Source organism: Theropithecus gelada, chromosome 18 (assembly GCF_003255815.1).
Source record: "Theropithecus gelada isolate Dixy chromosome 18, Tgel_1.0, whole genome shotgun sequence".
Taxonomy (NCBI): domain Eukaryota; kingdom Metazoa; phylum Chordata; class Mammalia; order Primates; family Cercopithecidae; genus Theropithecus; species Theropithecus gelada.
Window position 1 is genome coordinate 14,818,289 of NC_037686.1, and position 23,789 is coordinate 14,842,077.

The 23,789-nt window shown below is 39.6% G+C and overlaps 1 long non-coding RNA gene across 1 annotated transcript in view; it reads right to left on the bottom strand.

The window, feature by feature from the left end:
- Window positions 1-2,454: 2,454 nt before the first annotated feature.
- The window catches only part of LOC112611672, a 60,206-nt gene continuing 38,871 nt past the window's right edge, over window positions 2,455-23,789 (bottom strand). Inside the window, exon 2 of the long non-coding RNA XR_003116707.1 lies at window positions 2,455-2,713. This is a non-coding gene — a long non-coding RNA (uncharacterized LOC112611672). The remainder of the gene's footprint in view (window positions 2,714-23,789) is intronic.

Below are 23,789 nucleotides of genomic sequence, written 5' to 3' on the forward strand. Positions count from 1 at the left end.
TCATAAGTACTGGAGCCGGGATTTGAACCAAGGTCTATGTGACTTCAAAATTCATGCACTTTTACTATTTTATAATGCCTCCATATGATATATATTCAGAGTGAAAATATTTGTGTAAAGAATTACAATAAAAATGAACATAAATTTAGCCCAATACTGTCTTATGATAGCTCATGAATATATTTAATATTAATTTGCTCACAAATTATGATAGCAATGTCTACCATGAGGATCTGCCAAGTATTCTTTGACCTTTTGCTAAACATAAATGGTAGAGTTATTACCTTTAACATAAATGTATGTCCCATTTTCACCAACAATAACCCACACTCACACTCAAGTCCAGACAGCTTCATTGAACTCTGACCTCTACAACTCAAAGATAAACAAGAATAGGATTAAGCCATCTTCCCTTTATTGTGCTCCACAGCACCCTTTGATTCTTGTTGAATTAATAAATAGTTTGGGATGAGGAGAAAGCAGAAACAAGCTCTTCTACCCACTTCCATTTCCAGCAGAGGCTAATTTATCAACAACAAGTCATAGCCTTAACTGTTCCTAAATTCCAGAAATATATCATCAAAGGGCTGGACATATGTATGAAGAACCCTAAATCTGCATTTTGATATAGACACCTGTTAGATTTACTTCTTACTACCTACAGGAAATTCATGTCTATAAGCAAAAAGTCACATACAAAGATTTTTCAGAACAGCATTATAATCAACAAAAATAAGAAAACAGATAAATTAGTGTAGGGATAGTACTAGAGAATAGTTCAAAGTCTACAAAAGGTTATGTTTATAGAGTCCTTTTAACTTTTGATTATGAAAAAATATTGTTACGTTAAATAATAATAAAATTAATAGAGTATTATGAGCCAGCTATTCTTGTATGAGTCAGTTTTATATGTATTAACCAATTTAATCCTCAAAACAAATTTTACAGGTAAGCACCATTACTATCTCCATTTTACAAATGGAAAAAGTTCAACACAGAGAGATAGGAACTTGAACCAAGATCCTTAAGCTTATTAGGTGTTAGAGTCAGGATATAAATCCAGATACAGCACTTGAGAGCCCACACTTAACAGTTTATACAGAAGATAAAATTGTATAGACTATTATAACTATTTAAATATATATTTGCTTGCATAAAAAGAAAATATTGGATGGGAATATAATTTGTTACATGGGAAATTTTTTAATTTCTTCATTATATTTATCTTTCTTTTCCACAACTTTTAGAGTAGTCATGTTTTATGTTTATAACCAGGACAGAACAAGAAGTAATATTTGAAAAGCAAATGAAAAAAAGTTCATGTTTTGAACAGATGCCTTGGTTCAACTGAGTAACTGACTTCAAAATTCATACACTATAGTCACAAATAATCTATATTTGAATATGTGCTATGGAAAAAAGAAGAATTTCTTGATGGCATAAGCTATGTTCAGAGCTGAAAGGGACCTTAGAGATCATTTAGACCAGTTTTCTCAAAATGTGGTCCCCAGACCAGTAGTGTCAACATCAATTGGGAAATGCAAATTTAGGGGCCCTGCCCAGATTCACTGAATCAAAATTTCTGGGGGTGGTGCCCAGAAACCTGTGTTGTCACACAAGTCCTGTAGGTTCTTCTGATGCACCCTCAAGTTTCAGAATCGCTGACCTAGGCTTATGGTTCTCAGCCACGGCTGCATATCAGAATCGGGATCACCTGAGAGTTTTTAAGACTCTCAGTGTCTGGACTGCACCAATAGAGATACTGAGTTAACTGGTTTTAAATGAGTCCATCAGTGTTTTTAACTGCTCTTTATGTGATTTAGCCAGAACCACTGATTTAGTCCTTTACTACTCATAGCATGATCCTCGGACCCACAGAGTTGGCATCCACTGGGAGCTTTTTAGAAATGTAGGATCTAGAGTTCCACTCCAGCCCTGCTTGAATCAGAAACTGCATTTAAACAAGATCCCCAAGTGGTTGATATATACATGCAAGTTTGAGAGGCATCGAACACTGCCCTCATTTTACAGAGGAAAAAACAAACAAGGCCAACAGAGTTAATATTTTCCCAAGATCTCACTGCTGGGGGATGGGAAACGGGGGATGGGAGGACGGGCAAGAATAGAAGAGTTGAATTCAAACCCAAGATGCTCAAAACTTCAACTGCACTCTTTCTGTTATACTATGTTGTAAAGCTTTGGATCTGACGAATCTTTCTTTTTTTTCCCTTTCTCCCACCTCCAAATGGTTTTCACCCCATAAAGTACCTAAAGGTTGGTAATGCACAAATGCCATGTCATTCCCTGAAGAAATTTACAGTTGGCAGAGGAAGGCTTAGAAATTAAGTGCCTGAAAGCCAGTAACTGGACCCAGAGATCTCCAAGGACTGCTGTCCAGTCCAAAATTCTATGACATCTGCAATACAGCCTTGAATAAAAACCAGAATGCCAGTATCCAATGCAGTGAGAATTTATTTCATAGTTATCAAAGCAAACCAAAGGTTATCAGTGGGTTGGACATTTAAAGATTAAGTACAGCTGATCGCACTCAACTCTTATGCAGGTAGCTTAACTCCAGTGGTTCTGGTCTCTCTCTGAAGGGAAAATAGAGGTGTTTATGATCCTGTATCCTAATGGGTTCCAGGTGAACCAGGCTAGGCGGCTAAGTCAGGCCCTCTCTTCTTTGATTTACATGGCAGGATCCAGGCCATCCCTAAATTGAAAAGATATAGTAATGAGCAAATGCAGAAAAAGAAAAGAGGGGAAAAAAGAGCTGAGGGAAAACCTGGAGTGCTTTTCCAAGTCCAAAGTGAGCTATGGCTGCCCTCTCTGCTCAGAAGGTATGATCATAAATTACTAGCTAATGTTTAGCACTGGGGCTCTGGCCCATGATCTATTACAGAGGATGAGATGCCTCCAAGCAGAAAACACTGTAATTGGGGAGCAATAACATCTGTGTCAGTCATGAGACTGCAGTTAAAGTGAACTGAGAAGTACAGGCTGTGCTGCAGATGCATAGTAATAATATGCACATTTTTTAGCTAAAAAGATATGTCATCAAGATATGGGCCTCTTTACATTCTTTTGTGTCACGATAGCCTGAAGAGGATCAGTAGGACCCCTGGATTTCTGTTTTAACATTAGCAAGATGTTAGCCAACAACTCAAGGGAATTATAGTTGATAAAGCAAAGAAGTCTGAGGAACTCAGATTATGGGCTTGGTTTTCTGGAGCAAGACTCTAGGTCGTTACAATGCTCTGCTGTACTGAGCAGGTCACATAATCTCTCTGAGCCTCCTAACCGGGCAAGATCAAAGAATTCATTCAGGATAGAACTGGGACTCAAACGCAGAGCTTCTGGCTATACATTCTGTCATTTTCCCAGTACATCTCTGTTAGTTATAAAATTGATATTTAAGTAGTTATAAATAAGAGTAAATGCCCAGTTATTCAGGAAATGAAATGTGTGCAAGGGACTTTAGTTTCTGAATAGATCAAAATAAAAGGGAGCTGCTTTATTGTAACTTTCCATTTTAAAAATCCTTCAATAGCATGATAATAGCTAAAAATTCAAACCATTTAAAAGTGTTCAGGGTGGGAGCGGGGCAAGAGCTGAAAGAATACCTATTGGGTACTAGGCTTACTACCTAGGTGATGGGATCCTTCACACCCCAAACCTCAATGACATGCCATTTACCCATGTAACAAACCCAATGAACCTAAAAGTTGGAAAAAATTAATAAGAAATAAAATAGAAGTGTTCAGGGGGAAAAAAAAAAAAAAAAAAAACCTACCAGTTGTGGGTAGTCTAAAGCAGGGATTCTCAGCCCCCAGGGCCATGGACTAATACGAGTCTGTGGCCTGTTAGGAACTGGACCGTACAGCAGGAGCTGAGTGGTGGGCAAGTGAGCAAAGCTTCATCTGTATTTACAGCTACACCCCATCGCTCGTGTTACCACCTGAGCTCCGCCTCCTGTCAGATCAGTGGCAGCATTAGAGTCTCATGGGAGCACGAACCCTATTGGGAACTGTGCAGGTGAGGGATCTAGGTTGCACGCTCCTTATGAGAATCTAATGACCGATGATCTGAGATGGGGCTGAAGCAGTTATGCTAGCACTGGGGAGCAGCTGCAAATACAGATTAACATTAGCAGAGAGGTTCGACTGAACAGAAACCTTAATAAATCAGTTGCTTGCAGACTCATAACAAAATTCTATCAGTGAGTGGCAAATGACAATTAAGCTTCATCTGGTGTCAGGCTTTATAGTGGCAAGTGAGTTGATGTACTTTGATTGTACAGCTGCATCCGGTGGCAGGCTTTAAGTCAGAATCTGACACTTATTTCAGTCCGTGTGTGGCCTGCCATTATTTTATTTACCACTTCCATCCATGCCTCCTTCCTGCACTGAGCTCTTGTCTCTGTCACAGTTTTGGTAAGCCCACAAGCTAACCCAAGCCAAAATGAGTGAAAAATAAACGTCACTCGAGAGCTTCTTTGAAAAGAGGGAAAGATCCAATGATGAGACAGCAGAAGACTCTAAGACTGCCAACAAAAAGAAATCTTCATTTACAAGAAAATACTAAGAGTCCTACTTAAATTATGGTTTCGTTACAACAGGTGATTCACCTTCTCCAAGCCTGCTTTGTATAATATATGGTGACTAGGTATCCACCAAAGGCATGAAACCTTCCAAACTGCTTCGCCACATGGAGACCAATCACCCTGCATTAAAAGATAAGCCTTTGGAGTTTTTCAAAAGAGAAAAACGTGAACACAAAGAACAGAAGCAATTATTGAAGGCCACCACTTCATCAAATGTGTCTGCACAGACAGCATCATTCTTAGTGGCTAACTGCATTGCTAAAGGTAAGATGCCCTTTACTATTGGTGAAGAGTTGATCTTGCCAGCTGCTAAGGACATCTGTCATGAATTTTATTTATTTATTTATTTTTGAGATGGAGTCTCACTCTGTTGCCCAGGCTGACGTGCAGTGGCATAATCTTGGCTCACTGCAACCTCCGCCTCCCCGATTCAAGTAATTCTCCTGCCTCAGCCTCCCGAGTACCTGGGACTACAGGCATCTGCAACCACGCCCGGCTAATTTTTGTATTTTTAGTGGAAATGGGTTTCGCCACGTTGGCCAGGCTGGTCTTGAACTCCTGACCTCAAGTGATCCCCCCGCCTCAGCCTCCCAAAGTGCTAGGACTACAGAAGTGAGCCACCGCACCTGGCCTGTCATGAACTTTTAGCGGAGGCTGCGGTTCAAAAGTGGCACTTGTTCCTCTTTCAGCTAGTACCAAAACTAGATGAATTTATGAAATAGTAGAGGCTCTTGAGGCACAACTGTCAGAGAAAATTAATGAGCCAATATGGTATACAATCCAGGTTGACAAGTCTACCAGTGTTGACCACAATACAACAATGCTTGTTTCTGTGTGATTTATTTTTCAGGAGGATGTGCATGAGGATATGTTATGTGCACTTTTATTGCCAACCAACACCACAGCTGCAGAACTATTTAAGTCTTTGAACGACTGCATGTCGGGAAAACTGAATTGGTCATTTTGGGTAGGTTTATGCATGGATGAAGCAGCTGCCATGACTGGATGGCTTTCTGGTTTCACTACCTGGGTCAAAGAGGTTGCTTCAGAGTGTGAGTCTATGCACTGTGTCATTCCTAGAGAAATGCTGACTAGCCAAAAAATGTCACCTGAACTTAATAATGTTTTGCAGGGTGTGATTAAAATTATCAACCTTAATAACGTACATGCCCTTAACTCATGTTTGTTCACTCAGCTCTGTGAGGAGATGGACAAAGAGCACACATATCTTCTCTTATACACAGAAGTGAGATGGCTTTCTAAAGGTAGATCACTGGCCAGAGTTTTTGAGTTATGAGAGCCACTGCAGAGATTTCTTTTAGAAAAAGAGTCACCACTGGCAACATATTTCAGTGACATAGAATGGGTCCCAAAACTTGCTTACTTTTGGGACATATTCCACCTGTTCAATAAAATCAGTATGTCACTTCAGGGGAGAATGACAACTGTATTTAAGTTGGCAGATAAAGTGGCTTCATTCAAAGCCAAACTGGAATTATAGGGGCACCAAGTGAACATTGGGAATTGGGATCTCTGACATGTTTCAAACATTAGCAAAGATTTTGAAAGAGACAGAGCCAGGGCTGTCTTTCTCCCAGCTGGTGCATGATCACCTATCTTAGCTTTCAAAGGAGTTTGGGCATTACTTCCCAACCACAAAATACTCCCAAACTGGGAAGGAATGGATCTGTGACTCATTTGTGAATATGCCAGGTGAATAGATTTTGTCCATGCTAGAAGAGGATCAACTGCTTGAGACTGAAAATGATGGTAGCCTTAAAAGTATGTTTGAGAAAACTTCAAATCTCCACAGTTCTGGATTAAAGTCAAGGCGAAATATTCTGTGACTGCCACAAAAGCACTGAAAAGCCTGCTTCCATTTTCAGCATCCTATCTTAGTGAAGCAGAATTTTCTGCAGTAACAGCAACCAAAATGAGATTACAGAGTAGACTGGACATAAGCAACACACTTTCATGTCACTGTCTTCCATCACCCTCAGGTGGGACCGTCCAGTTGCAGGAATACAAGCTCAGGGCTCCCACTGATTCTACATTATGGTGAGTTGCATAATTATTTCATTATATATTACAATAAAAATAAAGTGCATGATAAATGTAATGTGGTTGAATCATCCTAAAATCATCCTTCCTACTCTACCCCAGTCTGTGGAAAAATTGTCTTCTGTGAAACCGGTCCCTGGTGACAAAAAAGTTGGGGACTGCTATTTGAGAGAGATCTTAATTGAGTTAAAAGTTTTACATAGATGGACAGCCTCTGAGGTTTCTTTCAGCTTTGATAACTGATGATTCCTTACTGTTTAGGCCAACTGGGCCCAAAGTCCACTTGTGATTTCAACACCTTCTTTTTTCATAGTATGACCAGGACTTTCCCAGTTTATGCTATAAGTCCTATGCTCTGGAACTGAGTCCCAGGCAAACAAGGGATCACCATACTTCTTACCACTATGTTGTGTGTCTCCTTGACCCTTGTCCAGACCAGCACAGTGCTCTTAACCACACCTTCCCACCCACAGAAAAGCCTGAGCACACACTACAAAAAGTATTTGTCACCTGCACTCTGGATCTTGTGCAAACCCAAAGGAGGCTTCGCCTTCTACTTTCATTCCAACCTGCTTACTCGGGTACCTCGGCAAGTCCCTAGGTTTGTTTCTCTAATTAGCCCTCTCGGAGTAATGCTTCAGGTGAACCATCTGCTTGGTTTCACCACTAAACATGATCTTCAAGTCTCCCAGCCCAATATTTCTCCTGCCAAGCCTTGGGTCATTGAGCAGAGGTACTATTGGGATACCTTATGCCACAGCTGCTGTCTAGTCCTGTAGCCACTGCATAGCATAATCCAAGATCAAAGCTATTTTGTGGGTTTCTAAAGGCCATACTACTATATCAGTTCTGTATGTATTCCCAGAATTCTTTTAAAAACTGGTCATTTGTAGACACAAGCTTTTCAAGGGCTCAAATATCCCATTTTCATAAACCTATTTGTTTTCTTGTCTGCTGACTAGTGTTGCCTTTGACTATATTGAATATCCTCCTCCTGTACTATGTTAAAATGCCTTTACTTGTTACTTGTTAACAATAAATTACTTACTAACAATAAATTCATTCTTATCATTGACAAATATTTCAGCATAAATGGACTTCTTCCTATAGCCAAGAGAATATGAAGTATGTTAGATTGGAAAGCTCCATATTTATTGTCTGTTGATTTATTTTAAACTATTCTAAGGTGGTTGTTAGTGTTTCATACTTATATCTCAGGAGATATTGATGAAAGTATATAGAATAAATCATTTAGTACATAGCCCAAAACCATGTGCCCAAAATACCTAAGTTAGGGACATTCCTAAAACAGACCTTAATATGCTAAGTTTTTCTAATTAATTTATATTTTTCCATATATAAAAAGGATAGGAAAGTCTTCCAGAAAAATGGACAATGTCCTTGGGTTACTTTGCAGCATCTACACTGCTAAACTGGTGTAGAGGAGTGAAGAGGTTGAAAGGAAGACTTTTAAGATGTCCCACTTAAGAAACTGTTAAAAAATTGTGGAAGACAGTGTGGCAATTCCTCAAGGATCTAGAACTAGAAATACCATTTGACCCAGCCATCCCATTACTGGATATATACCCAAAGGATTATAAATCATGCTGCTATAAAGACACATGCACACATATGTTTATTGCGGCACTATTCACAATAGCAAAGACTTGGAACCAACCCAAATGTCCATCAGTGACAGACTGGATTAAGAAAATGTGGCACATATACATCATGGAATACTATGCAGCCATTAAAAAGGATGAGTTCATGTCCTTTGTAGGGACATGGATGCAGCTGGAAACCATCATTCTCAGCAAACTCTCACAAGAACTGAAAACCAAAGACTGCATGTTCTCACTCATAGGTGGAACTTGAACAATGAGATCACTTGGACACAGGAAGGGGAACATCACACACCGGAGCCTGTTCTAGGGTGGGGGGAGGGGGGAGGGATAGCATTAGGAGATATACCTAATGTAAATGATGAGTTAATGGGTGCAGCACACCAACATGGCACATGTATACACATGTAACAAACCTGCACGTTGTGCACAAGTACCCTAGAACATAAAGTATAATAAAAAAAAGAAAAGAAACTGTTAAAAAGTACTGTGAGAGTCTGATCTCTCCATTCATCCACCTGACAGAAGCATTGGAACAAACTTCTGCCTGTCACAGAAATTTCTGTTTGTCTACCCAGTATTTTATTTTTTCCTTCTTCCTTACTAACAGAATGTCAGTTTTCTTCTAGGCATTCATTTATTCTCCCTTGTAGCTAAGGGTAACCAATGAGGTGTAAGCAGAAGTGTATAAAAGGGCCTTACTCACCCAGGAGGGACAATCCTGGGACCTTCTGCCCTCCTTCCTTCCTCCTTCTTTCTGCCTAGAATATGTCAAGTTGTTACATTTAAAAAATAAAAACACAAGGTGCCTACTTAAATTTAAATTTCAGACAAATGACAAATAATTAGTTTTAGTATAAGTATGTTCTATGCAGTTTGGAACATACTAACACTAAAAAATCATTTGTTGTTTACCTAAAATTCAAGTCTGAGTATCCTGTATTTTATCTATTTTATCATGTCCCCAAGAATGTGGACATGGAGACTAAAGCTCCAGCAGCCACCATGGGACATAAAGAGATCTTACAGCTGAAAGCCACACACCAAGGATGACAGAAAGAAAATATGGGCATCCAGTCACAGAAGACCAGAGAGGGACATGCTAACCCCACGCCACGTTCCGCCACGCGGAACTTTTTCTACATGAGATAAATAAAGCTTTACCTTGTTTGAGGCACAGTTATTTGGAATTTGTTACATGTCAAACTTGGTCCTGAGTGGTAAACTATCATTTGCACATTGCTTTTCCTCTCCACTCTCTTCCGTGCTCCCTTTTTCTCTCCCCAATAACCCATGGTGAGTATTTTAGGTGATTTTATTCATTTACAAGAATGAACGGAAAGAGTAAATCCCACACAATAATTTGTCCCCTTCCTAAATCCTCAGAAACAGCTTAAAATTAAGGGAAAAATATAAAAATATGATCTGTAGTTCTCTAGAAAAAAAGTGCTTGGAGATCTCCCAGAAGACTAGCAAGCAATGAAGCGATTTCCTTCAAGGGGCCACCATGACCATCATATTTGGGGAGGTTTGTCTTTGGAAAGGTGTACAGTTAGGCAGAGAGAAGCTTCAGTGAAATTCTAAAGAGAAGGGAATACGATAGAAAACATGCAATTCTATGTTATCACTGATTCTATGGCACTGTGTATTACATTACTAATTATAATTTTTGTTGAACACTAAGTTATTGAGCACTTATCAAATATCAGACTATACTAAGCATTTTATACATTTTATATACATATACATTATCTAATCTTCATGCTTACCCTATAAGGTTGACATTATTGGTAACTTCATTTTGTGTATATGAAAGCCAAGGCTCAGAAAGGAAAAAAAAAAAAAAAAAACTCTTTCAAAATCAAAAAGCATACAAGATGTGCAGCAGGAGTTTGAATCCACATCTTCTGGCTTCACAGATTTGGTGCTATTAATCTGTAAGTTTAAAATACAATACTAATACAATACTATAAAATACGTTAACATTAAGATACGATACTTAGAAATTAAGGTACTTAATCTGTAAGTTTAAGATACAATACTGCACCGTTTCTATTTTATCTGATGATTTAACATTTCAAAAGGCATTTCAGGACTCAGTTCAGTTCTTTCATTCACACACACACACACGTACACACACATGCAGGCAGGCACACACATACATATGTATAACTCCTGAACTGGGAAAAAGTATGCAACTTCACAGGTGAAAGGATCAGGCACATGTTCAATGAATTGGAGTCCTGATTCCCAACATCCTGCACTTAAGCTCTGCAGATGAAAGGATGCTCAGTCTGGCTTCAATTCCTGTCTAAAAATAGCTAAAAGCACAATACAAAACACCAGATTTCTGTATCAGGTTATTGCTCTGAGCCCCATTTACTGAGTGGGGAACCTGATGTCCAGAAAGCAGGGTAACTTAGAAAAGTGTTAGAGCTGGGGGAGGCACACCCAGAGAGGAATTAAAGTTTAACCTAAAGTGACTGGAGCACCACGTGTTTAACCTTCTATCCACTTGCTCTTACCATGAGTACATTTCCATTTTTAGGTCTCTTAAAACCACAGATTGATGAAACAAACCCACAACACAGACTCACTTTGCTGCCCCTTGGCTTTAGTATTCCCTGAGAACATCCACAAACTCCGGACTGGATTTAGCCTACTTTGACCAAGAGACACAGGCCATGATGGTGTAACATGATGAAGAGCTCTCTCTGAAGATTGCTGAATCACAGGAAACACACAAACCAAGCAGGAAAAATGTGCCTTGAACTTTTCCACGTAATTCACCTATTGCAACTGGGGGTGGCTGGGTTTTCATGAATAGGGCACCCAAGGAGAATAGCTAATAACAGACTGATCCAGAATTGAGAAAGAATAGCATGGCATCTTGCCCCAGTCATGAATAGATGACATAACAAAGAGAGAGGAAAAAGAAACAAGGAACCCAGGAGTAATGGGGAGACCAGGGCTCACCAGCCAGGCGTCTGGTAAGCACCGAGTGTGGGAAATTTTCCTTGCCTCTGAGACACATATTGTTGTCCAACAATGGCATGGCAGCTGACGTTGCAAAGTCTCCGTTTCAAAGGAGAAACCAGCAGAGGTGTTCTGCTCCTCCTCTCCCCTTAGGGAAATCCTGAAAAGTGCCAACCAGCTTGCACTATTGTTAAAGATGTGAAATAAAAACATGCAGCAACTCTGCATTTATAGTGGGCAGGGAATGGAACTAGTAGAATTTTCAGGGCCTTATTGCAATGCCATGTAGTAAAATTTAATTTGGACTGAGACTCCAGAGGATAGCAGTGGAGCTGCGGCTCAGCCACCAACCTAACAAGCAACCTTACCTCTCAGGTTCTCAATGCCCACACTTGTAAGGCAAGAAGGTTATATTGCGGGATTGATACATATCTTCATTCAACAACATTACTGAGCTAGAGTTACATAAGAGTTATCTCATGTATCTCACATTCCAGTGAATTTGATAGACAATAAAAAGTAAATTAATAAATGTCCTTTGGTTACAAGGGTTATGAAGAAAAAAAATCATAGTAAAGGAAAGAGAGTAATGTGTTGACACTCTAAATAATGTTGTCAGGAAAGGTGCTCAAAAGAAGCAGTACTTGAGCAGAAACTAGGAGAAGAAGCCAGCAGGGAAGATTTGGGGAAACAATGTCCCAGGTGGAAGGAAAAGCTATGTGTGGCCATGAAATAGGAGCATGCTTGGCATGTCTGAGGTACATCCAGGAAACCAGTGTGGCTGGAGTTGAGGGAGCAAGGAGAAAGGCAGATGAAGATGAGTTGGGGCGATAGCAGGGGACAGATCATGTAAGGTGAGAATCAGATTTTAGGTTTAATTGTGATATAAAACCATTGAATGGATATATATTGAGCAGAAAGGTACCATGAACCTTATCTGGCTGATAAAAGTAGAGAAAGCATTCAATAATAATTTACTGAGCATCAATATTCACCAGGTTTTGTTGCAAGTGCAGGGAGTATATCAGTAAATAAAAGATGTCTCCGTCCTGATAAGAGATTACATCCTCGTGGAAGACCACTTGAAAAACGATTGCAGTGTCCAAGTGAAAAAGATGGTGACTTAGTAAAAGGTAGTAGTAATGAAAGTAATGAAGACTAGTCAGGTTCCGTATTTGTTCTGAAGGTGGAGCAAAAAGAATTTGTTGATAGATCAGATGTGGGGATAAGAAAATAAAGAATGATTCCCAGATTCCTCTGTCTCTCTCTCTCTCTTTTTTTTTTTTAACCAGATCCTTCTCGTCATTCTAACTTCAGTTCAGATATTACCTCTTCAGAGAGGCCTACCCAGATAACCCAAGTTTATGATGCCAACTCAACTCATTACTCTCTTCTTTTACTATTGTTATGCCATTTGCTGAAATGAGGAAGACTTGGGGAGGAGCACGGTCTGATTTAGAGTCAGTATTTGAAGATGTAAAGTTTAAGATGCTTATTAGACATCCAAGAGAAGATGATGTATATGTTAGTTTGACCTATAGCTTGGAGGACAGATGAAAAGTTAGTATGAACACAGAAAGTTTGGTTATCACCTAAGAAATACATGCATATACTAAAGAGAACCAAGTACTTCCTAGAGTATTCCAAAAATTAGAGACCAGGAAGGGGAGAGGTAGCAAGTGAGTTAAGAAAAGGATGTGAACATGATGTCCCAGAAACCAAGTGAGGAAAGTGTTCCAGGAGGAAAACATCAGCTTCCTCAACTGCTTGAGACTTTGGTATATATTAAAAAGAACCACTGGGTTTGAAAACATGGGGGCCATTGGGGATACCGAGCGGTTCCAGTGGACTTATGGGGACAAAATCAAAGTGGGTTAAAAAGAAAATGGGAGTTGAGGAATCAGACAGTGAGTTTAGACGTCTCCTTCATGGAATTTGATCATAAAAGGGAGTAAAAAGATGGGCAACAACTACCAAGAGGAGAATGTTAGATTGTTTGTCTTTAAGGTGAGAACTGCAATGTAAAAAACCAACTGTAAAAAAGAGCGTTTTTATATAATCATGAAAATTTGAATGAAGACTGATAAAAAAGATATTCAGAAATAATTAATTTGCTAAAAATGATAATGGAATTGAAGTTATTATTTTTAAAATACCATATGAAGTATGTATTACTAAATGAAGTAATATCTAGGGTTTGCTATAAAATATATGAGCAAGACAAGTTTGGGGGAGACAGATGAAACTAGACTGGCAAAATATCATTGTTGAAGCTGGATGATGAGTATATGGAATTCATTATATTTGTCTCTCTACTTTTGTGTATGTGTGAAAAGTTTTTTAAAAATGGTAAGAGCAGGTCACATTATGGCAGTATACTATTCCCATAATGGCCCAGGTGCCCCACCTCTTCCTGGTAGGGTGGAGGCAGAAGAGGCTGAGTGAGAAGCCAGGACTTTCACTACCTCCCAGGGATAGTGAGCCCGTGGTCTCCCTCAATGTCAGTGGAGGGCATGCAGACACCAGTAATGAGAGGCCCCTACCCCCCGCCAGCCAGGCAGGGTCAGCAGAAGCCTGATGTGGAGCCTGCCCCCCATCCACCCCAGGAGTAACAAAACACCCCCACAAGTGTCACTAGAGGCTGGGGGGAGCTGGACTTTCACCCTCACTTGGCAGTTACAGGCAAGGTCCCTTCCCCTTGGTGATGTAAAACCAGAGAAGCCCTAAATCAGGAGATTTAAATCAGATCCAGAGTCTCATAACATAATATCCAAAATGTCCAAGATGTAAATGAAAATCACTCATACCAAGAACAAGGAAAATCTCAATTTGAATGAGAAAAGACAATCAACAGAGATGACACAGACGTTGGAATCATCTGATGAGAATTTTTAAGCAGCCATCATAAAAATGCTTCGAAGAGCAATTATGAATACACTTGAAACAAGTGAAAAAAATAAGTCTCTAATAATATGTACAAACAGCAGGTTTCGAAAATGAGCTTGCAGAAAATTACCGTCTTCCACATTGTTCATATTGAGAAACCACGTGTCTCAGAGTCGAGAGGTTTGAATTAATGTCGGTTCACAGCTGGTCTGGTGCATCACCATCCCTGGGGTCCCAGCTATTTTAACACATCACATATTTCCCAAAACTCAGGCTACATTTCAGCAATTCCACAGCCTACTGCATCACTGAATGTTTTTCCAGCCGGCTTCCTGAAAAAGAGGTTTAGGATTACAGCATATCATTTAGGTAACAATGTTGTATCCAAAGACTGGCTCCCAAAGGCTAAGATTTCACAGATTTCAAAATTTCTTCTGAAATTTCATCATCCTTCTACCTTCTCAGGAGTTGTAAACTTGGAAAAAACTTATTACAAAAGGTCAGTTGGAACACGCTCTAGGGAGTTAACAGAAATGAATTGTTGTGCTAATATTTCAATCATTTAGGAAAACTTCTGAATGCCTCCTATCAGTGTAACATCCCTCAAAACAAGGTGGGTACCTGGGTGCTCTGTAGCCATCCAGGGTGGCTCTATGAAGACCTTGGCCTTGGGGTGGTCGGGCCAGCTGCAGTGGAGCGTGGGCAGGGCCAGCCCCCATGCCATGGGAAAGAAGAGGCTTCTGCCTATAAAAGAGGCCTTTCAGCTGGCCCAGCCGCCCTACCAGAACCAGGTGAAGCTGCTAGTGGCGTTAAGCTGCATCTATCACACAAAATGCAACAAGAAAACACACTCCTTCTCTCGGCCCCATCTAGTACTATTCCTCACTGTCAGCTGCAGCTGTCACATATTTCATTTTGTGGATATATTAAATACCTAGGTTTATATGGTCAATCCCCTATTGGTGGACACTTGTACTTGTGTGGTTTCCAGTCTTTGGATATTAGGAAAAAATGCTTCAATGAAAACATGTTATTTAGTTTTTTACTTTCTTCTGTAAAGTATTCTGGAAATTTTGTCATTTTTTATTAGTATTCATAGTAGGTGTGTGTATCATTTTAAAATTTGCTGGACTGAAAGCCTTAAAAAAGATAAAAGTGTGGGCAAGGATGTGGAGAAAAGGGAACCCTTGAACACTGTTGGTGAGAATGTGAATTAGCACAGCCACTGTGGAAAACAGTATGGAGAGTTCCTCAGAAAATTAAAATAGAGCTACCACAGGATCCAGCAATCTCACTACTAGATATATATCCAAAGGGAATGAAATCAGTATGTGGAAGAGATATCCACACTCCCACATTTATTGAAGCATTACCGACAATAGCCCAGATATGGAATCAACTTAAGTGTCCATCAGCTGATTAATGAATTTTTAAAATGTGGTATATATACCATGGGATACTATTTAGCCTTTAAAAAGAACAAAATTTTGTCATTTGTAACAACATGAATGAACCTGGAGGACATTACGTTAAGTGCAACAAGCCAGGCAGAGAAAGACAAAAGCCACATGATGTCATTTCTATGTGGACTCTAAAAAAGCTGACCTCATAGAAGTAGAGAGCAGAATGGTGGTTATGAAAGACTAGTGTGGGGGTGGATGGAGATGTTGGCCAGAGGATACAGAATTTCATTTAGATTGGAGAAATAAGTTCGAGAGATCTATTATACAACATAGTGACCACAGTTAATAACAATTGCATATATGAAAAGTGCTAAGAGAATACATTTTGTCTTCTCATTACAAAAAAGTGAGGTTATGCATATGTTAAATAGCTTGATTTCGCCGTTCGGCAGTGCATACATACATCAAAACATTGTTATACACCATAAATACACACAATTTTCACTTGTCAATTTAAATAAATAAAATTTAAAATTAAGAAAGAAAGCCTTACGAGCTTATATAATTTAGAGGGAAAAAAAAAACCAAAGAGTTTTAAAATATAGTGTTTCCTGAGAAAGGGGTGAGTTGAACAGGCAAGGGGTGGCCTGCTCTCACCATGGACCTCCAGAATCCTAGCTGCAGGAGACCCCACGACTCCCATGGACACTTGAGCTGGTAGGGAGAGCTGCTTAGAGAGGTGGTAGGGGCAGGACTCCAGTCTACGTGGCACCCAGAGGGTTTGGCATAGAAACAGCTATAGTGGAGCATGGCTGGGGATGCCCATTCCCCAAAACCCTCCATGCTCCTTTAGGTGGCCTTGGCCTTTAATGACTGCCAGACCTGAACAGAGCAAAGTGGTCTTGCCCATGAGATGAGGCCCAGTCCAATCTGAGAAACCCCTGTCTGCTGGCCTCTCCTGGGGCCCCAGCTTGCTGCACCCACTTGCAGCACAGCCTCTGATGCCCAACCAGGGTGACTTCCAAGGGCCATGATCATAGCTCCTTTACTGGCAGACCACACCTGACCTTAGGAGAGCTCCAGCACACCAGCCCCACTGAGGAGCAATCACCCACCCACAGCCTCCCCCTGCTGCAGCCTCCACTTCCACCTCTTTGCTGAGGTGGAGCCCACAGCCCCACTTTGCCAGTGTGTGCATGTGGGTAGACCTCAATTACCTCCCTACACCTAGGAAGCCCCATAGTCTCTGCCCTAAATCTCCTAGAACTGATCAACAATTTCTGCAAAGTTTCAAGATATAAAATCAATGTATAAAAATCAGCATTTCTATCTCTCAACATCCAAGGGGAGAGCCAAATTAAGAATGAACTCCCAATCACAATAGCCACACACACACACACACACACACACACACACACGCGACTAGGAATACAACTAACCAAAGAGGTGAAAGATCTCCACCATGAGAATTACAAAACACTGCTGAAAGAAATCAGAGATGACACAAACGAATGGGAAAACATTCCAAGCTGACAGATAGGAAGAATCAATATTGTTAAAACGGCCATACTGCCCAAAGCAATTTACAGACTCACTGCTATTCCTATCAAACAACCAATGACATTTTTCACAGAATTAGCAAAAACTATTCTAAAATTCATGCAGAACCAAAAAAGAGCCTGGATATCCAAAGCAAGACTAAGCAAAAAGTACAAGGCTAGAGGTATCACATTATCTAACTTCAAACTATACTACAATGCTACAGTAACCAAAACAGCATGGTACTGGCACAAAAATAGAAACACAGAACAATGAGACAGAATAGAGAACCCGAAAATAAAGCCACTCACCTACAACCAGCTTTGTTTTTGTCAACAAAGTTGACAAAAATAATCAACGGATAAAGGACTCCCTATTCAATAAATGGTTCTGGGATAACTGGCTAGCCATATGCAGAAGATTGAAACTGGACCCCCTCCTTTCACCATATACAAAAATCAACTCAGCTTGTATTAAAGACATAAATGTAAAACCTAAAACTGTAAAAACCCTGGAAGATAACCTAAGAAATACCATTCTGGACATAGGCCCTGGCAAAGATTTCATGACCAAGATGCCAAAAGCAATTGCAACAAAAACAAAAATTGGCAAATGGGATCTAATTAAACTAAAAAGCTTCTGCACAGCAAAATAAACTATCAACAGAATAAACAGACAACCTACAGAATGGGAGAAAATATTTGCAAACTATACATCTGACAAAGGTCTAATGTCCACAATCTATAAGAAACTTAAATTAACAAGCAAAAAACCAATAACCCCATTAAAAGGCAAAGGACATAAACAGACATTTTTCAAAAGAAGATACACGCACCGCCAGCCAACAAGCATATGAAAAAATACTCAACATTACTAAATATTAGAAAAATGCAAATCAAAACCATAACAAAATACCACCTCCCATCAGTCAGAATAATTATTATTAAAAAGTCAAAACGTAACAGATGATAGTGAGCCTGCAGAAAAAAGGGAATGCTTCTACATTGCTGGTGGGAATGTAATTACTTCAGCCACTGTGGAAAGCAGTTTGGCAATTTCACAAAGAACTTAAGACAGATCTACCATTCAACCCAGCAATCCCATTATTGAGTATACACCCAAAGGAATATAAATCATTCTTCCATAAAGATACATGTATGTGTATGTTCATTGCAGCACTATTCACAATAGCAAATACATGGAATCAACCTAGATACCCATCAGTGATAGATTGGATAAACCAAATGTGGTACATATGCACTATGGAATACTACACCACCACAAAAAGGAATGAGATCTTGTCCTTTGCAGCAATATGGATGGAGCCACAGGTCATTATCCTAAGTTAGCTAATGCAGAAACAAAATCAAATACTACATGTTCTCACTTATAAGTGAAAGCTAAACACTGAGTACACATGGACACAAAGAAAGGAACAATAGATACCAGGACCTACTTGAGGGTGCAGGTTGGGAGGAGGGAGAGGATAGATAAACTACCTACTGGGTCCTATACTCAACATCTGAGTGATGAAATAATCTGTACACCAAACCCCCACGACAGGCAATTTACCTGTATAACAAACCCACACGTGTACCCCAGAACCTAAAATAAAAGTCTAAAAAAATAAAAATAGAAAAGGTAAATGGGATTTACTGTCCAGCAGGGCATTTGTATTTTAAAATAGCCAGTGTAACCCAAACTAATCTGTAAGTAGAATTTATGGGGAGTATTTTGTACCTGCAAGGCCTAAAGCAAGTCTTATCTATTAAATTAAACTATAGAGTATGTATATCTATAACTTATAAAAATAAAGTACATCTACACAGAAAAAATAAATTAGATATACATATATATTTACATTACATTAAAATGGCCTAAACATTATCTGCTTCTATAGGATAAAATAATGTTATGATTAAAAACTGATTTATTAAATAATGCTAACTTTAATTTTATTTTTGATCTTCAATCTAACAATTTATTAAATATTTCAAGAATCCCTCTATACACATGAATGCACAAATTGTAGTTATTAACTATTGGCTATGACAAGCCTCTGGTAAAGTGGATATACAAGAGCTTTCATTAATAGTGTCAAAGAACTGTCCTTTTAAGTAGAATCAACATCAGCAGTTTTACCACCTGAGAACTGCTCCTCAGGCCAGCAAAGTATTGCAAACTATCAAAATATTATGAATTTTTTTAAACTTTTAAGTTCAGGAGTACATGTGCATGTTTGTTATATAGGCAAACTCGTGTCGTGGGGGTTTGTTGTACAGATTATTTTGTCAAGTAGGTCTTAAACCTAATACCCATTAGTTATTTTTCCTGAACCTCTCCCTCCTCCCACCCTCTACCTTCTTAGGCCCCAGTGTGTGTTGTTCCCTCTATGTGTCCATGTCTTCTCATCATTTAGCTCCCGCTTGTTAGTGAGAACATGCGGTATTTGGTTTCCTGTTTCTGCATTACTTAGTTTAGGATAGTGACCTCCAGCTCTATCCATGTTGCTGCAAAGGACAAGATCTTGTTCTTTTTTACAGCTGTGTAGTATTCCCTGGTGTATATGTACCACATTTTCTTTATCCAGTCTATCATTGATGGGCATTTAGGTTGATTCCATGTCTGTCTTTGCTATTGTGAATAGTGCTGCAATGAACAAATGTATGACTGTGTCTTTATAACAGAATGATTTATATTCCTTTGGGTATATACCCAATAATGGGACTGCTGGGTCAAATAGTAATTCTGATTTTAGGTCTTTCAGGAATCACCTCACCGTTTTCCACAATGGTTGAACTAATTTCCACTCTCACTAATAGTGTATAAGTGTCCCTTTTTCTCTGCAACCTCACCAGTGCTAGCTTTAATTTTTAAAAAGTAATTTAAGAACTAGTTTCAGATAAATATATTTAAATGAGCACTCTACTTAGGAAGAAAGACAAAGACCATTTTTGTTCAAAAGTTATTGCATTCTTTTCATTTGGCAAATATTATTTCAGACAGGAATGATTTTGAGACTACATAAAGTATATTTAATATACCTACACAAAAAATAGCATTATAGCTTTTTATGAATTAATGCTAGCCTTCTTATCAGTTATTACTAAAGTTTAGAATTCTGAAAATAAAGGCAGGTAGAGGAACAAAGAATAGAAAGAACACTGTATATATATCCTCAAAACCTCATATTGTATTATTTTGTCTTCTTTTCAGGCCATGGCTCACAGTTCTCGTAGCAGTAGATATGCCTTTTTAAACTCAAAGTACTCAAGAAAGGGAAAAAGAACTAACACTTACTGAATGCCTGAAATATCTACTATATGCCAGACTATATACCAGATACCTTACATGTTATGTTTTCGTTCCTCAAAATAACTCCATGAATTATTATCACCATGTTATAAATGAGGAAAGTAATAAACAATTAAGTAACTTACCTAATGTTTCACATCAAAAAGTTATGGAATTGCATTTGGAATGCAGGTCTGACTGATTCCTAAGCCATTATGCTTCTGTGATACCATTAAATTGACCAATAGGTATCAGATTGGGAGAAGGACATTCCAGCGGAGGGCAACTCCAGCCCTGTTTCCCCTCTTCCACTCCCAATAACCTGCCTACTGAGCCTGCAGGTAAACCCAATTCGTATTATTTTAACTCCCTCAGAAAGTTTTGGGTTTAAGTGTCCATTCAAATCCCAGTTGTAATGATGTTAACTGTAGAGAAAATGAGTTTAACTGCATGTTCGGTAGGAGACTGTTCTTACCTCGGAACTAGATTCTCCTATCCAGATACCTCTACTGATATATCCTGAAGGAAAACAAAATGAAAACAGAGGAGGAACTTTTTTAAGTAGCTGGGGAAAAAAAAAAAAGTTACCTAGAGACAAAATGGCTGTGCAGCAGCAGGAGGCATATTTGGGGAAAACTAGGCCTATTATGCTCAAGGTGCTGTGCTAAGCACAGTGTAAGAACTAAAATATAAGGTACAGTCCTGCCCTTCTAGCAGGCTTAGGAGAAAGGAATATCACATAGAAAGTTGCTGACCTTTAGGTGGTCCAGGCAGTCCCTGACAGCAAGACTCAAATAAATGAGCATCCAAGCAGCCCCTGCCCACCAGGGCTTTCAGCTTTCCTTTCCCAAGCAGATCTGATGGGAGCTGTAGTCACAGCTGCTGAGTGCTCATCAAAGGAAAGATGCCCTATTCTCATGGCAGGGCACTATAATGAGATGGGATCCTGTGTCAAATCTCTCAAAAAAATAATAACAACATTACATATTATTGTTAGGTTCTAGTCCTGAATCTTTACAATTCAGTTCCACTGTGAGTTAAATGGGCTTATATGGAACAGCCTAGAAATGTGTACCATTTTGGCATTGCCTTAACCACCATGTCTAACATTATTCCTATAGGAAAATGCACTTGCTCAGCAACTGACTTACCAACAAACCAATGGAGTACAGCGTATCTCTAACATAATGAGGGGGTGGGCATGAGGAAGGCTGTCTGTGTGGGACTAAGCATCAAATGAGTCTCCTTGGCAAGGAAGAAATAATTGTGTACTGGGAATGGTCAGGGACAGCTGCAGAAAAGACTGTGGGTTTTCAGCAATCCCATTACTGGGTATATACCCAAAGGATTATAAATCATTCTACTACAAAGATACATGCACACATATGTTTAATGCAGCACTATTCACAATAGCAAAGACTGGGAACCAACCCAAATGCCCATCAATGATAGACTGGATAAAGAAAATGTGGCACATATACACCATGGAATACTATGCAGCCATAAAAAAGAATGAGATCATGTCCTTTGCAGGGACATGGATGAAGCAAGGCATCATTCTCAGCAAACTAACACAGGAACAGAAAACCAAACACCACATGTTCTTACTCATAAGTGGTAGTTGAACAATGAGAACACATGGACACAGGGATGGGAGCATCACACACCAGGGCCTATCAAGGGGTGGGAGCCTAGGGGAGGGAGAGCATTAGGACAAATACCTAATGCATGTGGGGCTTAAAACCTAGATGACAGGTTGATAGGTGCAGCAAACCACCATGGCACATGTATACCCATGTAACAAACCTGCACATTCTGCACATGTATCCTGGAACTTAAAAGAAAAAAGAAAAAAAAAAAAAAGCCTGGGGTTTTACCTGGACTTTGGAAGACAAGATTTAGATTGGCAGAAGTTGGATAGCTTTTGTAGGTCAGGGGTGATATAAGCAAGTTTTTCAAAGTTGGGAAAGGGAAAAGCCCACTTAGGGGCACGTGGAAAGAATAGACTTTTCTCATTGAAGCAGAGGATCTGATCTGGGAAATCATTTACAATTGTGGCAGTGGTCTGGTGCCTGTGTCAGTGAGGCCATAATCAAGAGACAGACACCACACCAATTATTTCAACAGAGAAAATTAATATAATGAATTGTTAACTATTAATAAGTATAATGTTGTTAACTAAGTACCTGAAAAGGTAAAAAGAAAATTCTAAGGTATCATGGAGGTAGCAACTGTAGGAAACAGCTATCATTTCTAGGGCTGGCAGAAAAGGTGAAGAAGGATTTTTAAAATTTTTAAAAATGTAACAGCCCATATACCTGGAACCCAGAAGGGGCTGTTGTCTCTAAGAAGGTTCAGTCAGGCTGGCTCTGCAAGTTTGGGAAAATTGGCATATTGGATTCAGTTGCTGCTACAGGAAGAAACTGCAGCTGCCAGGGTGAAGAAATGAAGCTGGAGCTACACTCAGAAGAACCAGAAGGAGACAGGAAGCAGCAAGTCCCTTCTCCTCCTCCAGGTCTGCAATCTCCCTGTAGCTTCCCCATTGACAGAGCTCACAGGGATTGCACTGACAGAGGAGAAATGCAGCCTGCAGAGCTGCAGCCCATCCTCACAGGGTGGAGTATAGAGTGAAGGCTGAACCGAGAGAGAATAGCTGAGTATCATTGCCACAGGGCCCAATCCAAAGGGCCTTGAATGCTGGGTTCAGAAATATTGACTTTCTTCCGTAAGAGACTGGAGTCAGAGTAAAGCCAATGAAATGAAATGTGAGGGACACTACATAGGGAGACCTGACAGTGTGGTATGACTGATATTACGAGAAAGAAGAAGAGTGAAAATTCAAAGATGGTAAAATATTCGGCATACATTTGTAGAATATAAACTTGCAACTGATTCCACATATAATATCCTTGAAGATCACTAAAAACTATTCTATTTAGATTACGATAAAGGAAGTAGTCCAAATCTGTGAATTTAAAAAATGAGTTATTAGAAGACATCTGGTTTTCAATCTAGCTGCAAGTTGCCATTCTGTCTTAACAAGTAAAAACAACTTAAACTAAAAAATCAACAGCTTTTCTGAGACCCATCAGAGAGGTGGGGTCACAAGGCAAACCACTGCCCCCAAAACTGGAAAGACCAGCAGGCAAATGCACAGAACTGTGACTTGCCGGAGCAGAAACCCCTAAGCACAAACCTCCATGGAAAGCAGTGCCAAGGTAGGGAAACCTAAACATCACCGATGAATGGCTGGAGGCCTAGAGCCAACAAGCCTCAGAGATTAAAAACTGGGGGGACTCCGCATCAGGGCCTCCGTGCTTTTGTGAATTTGCCTCCAGGAGCAGGACCAGTTTCTCACAGTGAATACTGGAGAAGAATCTCCTCATACCTCCTGCAGGAAGAAGG